Below are 5,010 nucleotides of genomic sequence, written 5' to 3'. Positions count from 1 at the left end.
GGTGTGGTTGGTTTGAAGTCCTGTGTGTGTGGGGCTGAGAATTGACTACTGATTGTTCTGGTTTTGTCTGTGAAGAATGTGGCGAAATCATCAGCTGTTATAGAAGTGATAGGAGGTGGTGGAGGGGGACAGAGGAGAGAATGGAAAATTTTGAAGAGATTACGTGTGTCTGGAGCGCTGTTGATCTTGTTGTGGAAGTATGAAGATTTGGCAGTATGGACTTGAGCAGAGAAAGATGAATGCAAAGACTGATACATACTCAGGTCGGGGTTCTACCAAAATGTTGTCTACAATACAATTTCCCTTCAGTAATGTTATATTTTATTTAAAATTAATTTAAATTGACAAAAAAAAAAATGTTTGAATAGTTTTAGCTATAATAAAAACCTAGTTTTTTGTTTTGTTTTCTATTGAAACAACACATTCAGGTGGGTGGGACATATTATTTTAAACAGCCAATAGGCTTTAGTTTACATCACAGTCGTGAATCCTGATTCGCTACTTGCTACTGCCAGTCAAAGGTGGACCTTACAGTGCTGTTGCATTTATTACACAGAGATGTGCATCAGCTGATCCTGCGGCTCTGAATGGAGGCTCACTAATGCTGAGCTCTGGAAAAAACACACACATCACTGGAACCACACACTACAGGAACACTGTGTGTGTGTGTGTGTGTGTGTGTGTGAGAGAGAGAGTGAATGTGTGTGTGTGTGAGAGTGAGTGTGTGTGTGTGTGTGTGTGTGTGAGAGAGAGTGAATGTGTGTGTGTGTGTGAGAGTGAGTGTGTGTGTGTGTGTGTGTGTGTGAGTGTACAGTTTAAACAATACACAAACATTTCCCATTTGAGTCACCTTAACTGGAAAATGGAAATTATAATATCTAATCACTAATATCATAACATAACACCTTGACCTTAACAATAATTTGTCTAATTTCTGGAAATAATTTTAGGTATAAAGATATGAAGTTAAATAATATAATGCGCAGTAGCTAAATCGTGGTATTGCCACATATAAGAATAATCTATCATCTGAAGCGCACCGGAGGCCCGGTGATATCTCCGCACACCGGGACAGAGGCCGAACCTGCTCAAAACAACCCTTCTGTCGCTGGACGCGAATCCCAGCTGAACAACACGCGCGCCTGAAGCGGCCTCCGCAGACTGACGCGTCTCTCGCCGCTATCATCTACCGGCGCGTCTTTCACGCCTTCCGTCTCCGGCGCTCGGTGCTTCAGACTCACACATACTACAGTAAATCAGGGATTGTACTCACAGTTGAGGTGAATGTGTCTCGCTGCTGTTCGTCCTGACTGCGCAGTCTCTCCCGTGATCGGTGAGCGTCTCTGGAAACGCGTCTGTGCGTGCGTCACGCGAGCGCGACCGAACCGGAAGCGTTACAGCATACGCAGCGCGAATGTCTCAAAACGTTACAGGAATGTCGTATTTAAACAGTGTTACTCAACAGATGCATTCTTAATAATCGAAAATCGTTGTTTCTAGAGAATTGGATGGAGAAAGGAATATGGGCAATAGCGCATTGAATTGATCATTTTGGTAATTTTTTATATCATAGTGATTTATGTGAGAAATATAATCTAAGTATCTAAATCTGAGGCCTTGATTCAGCAGTTATTGTACTCGAACACTACACCTCTGTACTGAATTTAAAGAGCAAAAATGCCTTATAAATAAAATCATAATAATAAAAATAAAACATTGTTTTAAAGCGCTCCGTTTTGTCTGATGAATATAGTAGCAGAAACAAATATAATAATGTACAATAATGTATAGTTTACTATTTGAAAACTGTCAATAGCAGGGTTATTACATTATTATAGTTAACCAAAATAAAAACCATTAAAAAAAACATTTTGTAATTTAAAATATAAAAACCGTAAACTTTTTAGATTTTTATTTGGTTTATCTTGATTGCTAAAATAAATAAAACTGAAATAAAATAAAAACGATAGATACTTAAAAACTAATAAAAATGACAAAACATTAAATTAATTAATAATTTAGTTAATTAGTTAATAATAATGAATAGAGCTGACATACTGAAGACTGCATTTATTTTCATTTTAATATTTAGAAATAAAATAAAAACATTGAACAATATCTGTCAGAACAATAATAAAAAAAAGGCAAAAATAATATGCATAAATGTCTTATTTTCAATATTTAAAAAAAATGTTCACACTAAATTGCTCTAAATTATTTATATTAGTAACATTTTTAAATTTCATATCGTTCTCAAATCTTTGTTTCTCATTGTTTACAGAACACTTTTCCTGAAATGTTTCATTTGGATGTTCGTCTAACGTTTTTTAAATGTTACAACTTGCTTCACAGAATGTTCAAAAGTAACGTTCCTGTAACGTTTGCTAAATTCTCAAATGGAATGTTCCATCAACGTTCAAAACAACGTTCAGAGAACATATTGTCGTTAACTGGTTTCATAGCTACAACATCTAATGGCTTTAAAGATTACTATTGTATGCTATTCAGCTGACTGTTTCTTTGTGCACTAATTAGTGTTTTGGACGATAACACACTGATTATTTTATTTTCTAGTCTCACACTACATATAATGACAATAATCTGAGTGAAACAGCCTTCAGAACACTCAGAGGATGATTGTGGTGCTTGTGTATGTGCCTCAATAACAGCATTTCTATTCTCCTCCAGGACAGGCTCTTTGATTGACAGGCGAGAGGACCAACGAGCGGCTGCAAAAACTAGCCCCGAACTCACAACAGTAGTACGTTTTGTTGTTAATGTCACAAATTTATTTTAAATAAGACTGTAAAAAAACGACGTGAAAATTGCAATGTTTAATGTTTTTATTATCAACAAATCTAGTCATTGGCATAATTCTCTATTCATAAAATGACATAAAACAGGGCATTATGAGTGCTTGCACCACATATTGATAAGCATTTATCACATTTCAATTAATGCACAGCTAGTATACACTTCCATGAACGGAAAACATCTAATAGACATTAAGAATAAAATGTGGATGCACCAAAAACATACAAATATTACAATAATTAAACCATAAAAAAAAATAGAAAATTGTTTTTCGATATTGGCTTTCTGTGAAATGCGTTGTTAGGTGTATCGCTTGGCACTGGTGTGAAATATTGTGCATTTAGAGGATCTGACATCAGTTAATCATATTAATAAATGATCATTTAAATAATTCCGCAGCTCATCAATAACTGTTTTAATATCAATGGCGCCCTCTGCTGGACAGTCATCAAAACCGTTTGTTGGCTTTGGTCATGAACAATACTGACACACACCTGTTACTCATTTCATAAATCCGTGTTTTTACGTTGTTTATGGCAACAGGACACTCTTATACTTTAGTAATTGAGTTTAAGCTCTTCTATATTATTTTTATTTATTTTTTTACAGAGGAGACATCTGCAAATGGCTTGTGGAAACAAAAAAATAAAATAAAATAAAAATCCGAATTGTATTTCAAATAATGACCAAATATAACTGTACAATTTGTCGCGAAAAACCGATCGCGTTTTTCTCCGTCGCGAAGTGACGTCACACATCAAACTCACTTACTAAAGGTAGCGTCATATTCTTTTAAGCACATTTGAATATCATTTAACGTGCATTTTAAATAGTACCATACGCTAAGTTTAGACATTTTACCATGGTAATCTTTTTTGACACTATTTTTGAAGTACCAAGTCAGGAATATATATAGTACGCTGGTAAAGCTACCAATCAAAGGTTTAGACACCGACTCGATCTTTAAAGTGATGAAACAACAGATTTGAGCTAAACCGATTATCGGGGAAAAAAATGTAGGGCGGGACTTGGCTCTATGCGTCGTTTGTTGATTGGATGTTGAGATGTGGGCGTGGCACTTTAAAAAGTCCTGCGTAGTTTTAACATTTTGGTTAAACATTACGAGGTCGAAACATGTTTTAAAATAAAACATATGCACGGATGATTTACTTACAATAAAATCTATAACATGCATTTCTGTGACTTTCCATCCCATGCCGACTTTAGCTATGAAATAACTCCAATCATTTTCTCCACAGGGAAACTGAATTTTAACGATAACTTTTAAAACAATAAAAACAGATCTGCTGTGAGCTCAGAGTTTGTTATCTGATGATATTTGCTTTTGTTTAAATCACAAGTTCGCTTTATTTCAACTCGTTTTTTTTTTAATAATCATGTTTAATTCGTGGTGAAAAACTACATCACCCATGATGCAATGCAGGAAATTCCACCAATCAGAGAGCCGTCGAAAGACGTCATTAGCTCCGCCCACTCAGCGAAACGCGGCGAATGACGTCGTGATGCAGTTGCTCTCAAAATACTTAAATATTTCTGTATATTTTTCAGTAAACCTAAAATATATAGCTTCTAATCAACAACTTTAAATAGTTTTATATTTCACCATCATTTTTAATTCGATTGTTATTCGCAATGCCTCATGGGATTGTAGTTCTTTCTTTCTTGTCTGATTTTCAAATGATTTTTTTTGCTTAACATTAAAAGTGTGTAATGTTGTGATTCTCCTCGTAGCTGGTTGGTTTGGTTCAACAGAGACTTTTTACAAATCCCTATGGGAAAAATGAATGGGAAAAAAACATCTGGAACCAAAAACTCGCTGGTATTTGCTTATAAACACTACTGAACATGCATCATGAGCACGTTTCCATCACTGTTTGCTCCAAAACTCACTCCTAGTTGTTAAGATCATGAGAAACGTGAATTCGGTAAAGTGAATCTGAATTGAATCTGTTGGCAATGACTTCAAACATCATCCACCATTTGGCCAATAACTGAAGAGCTTTCTCAAATTAACCAGAAAGGGTTAAAAAGCAAGAAGTTCTGATCGTTCGACACTCAATACTCCTGAAAATACAGTTTCTAAACATCTGAGGAGCTGCAGAGCTGAATATCTGACGTGTGTGTGTGTGTGTGAGTGTGTGTGTGTGTGTGTGTGTGTGAGTGTGTGTGTGTGTG

At 35.6% G+C, this 5,010-nt stretch overlaps 1 protein-coding gene across 1 annotated transcript in view; it reads right to left on the bottom strand.

Moving 5' to 3' along the window:
- The window catches only part of LOC107701356 (microtubule-associated protein RP/EB family member 3-like), a 6,982-nt gene extending 5,573 nt beyond the window's left edge, over positions 1–1,409 (bottom strand). The window contains exon 1 of the mRNA XM_016503344.1: positions 1,274–1,409. The gene's annotated coding sequence lies outside the window, so the exon portion shown is untranslated. The remainder of the gene's footprint in view (positions 1–1,273) is intronic.
- Positions 1,410–5,010: the final 3,601 nt, after the last annotated feature.

Source organism: Sinocyclocheilus anshuiensis, unplaced genomic scaffold (assembly GCF_001515605.1).
Source record: "Sinocyclocheilus anshuiensis isolate Anshui unplaced genomic scaffold, SAMN03320099.WGS_v1.1 scaffold1566, whole genome shotgun sequence".
In the NCBI taxonomy this organism is placed as follows: domain Eukaryota; kingdom Metazoa; phylum Chordata; class Actinopteri; order Cypriniformes; family Cyprinidae; genus Sinocyclocheilus; species Sinocyclocheilus anshuiensis.
This window is presented reverse-complemented; position numbering and strand designations above follow the sequence as displayed.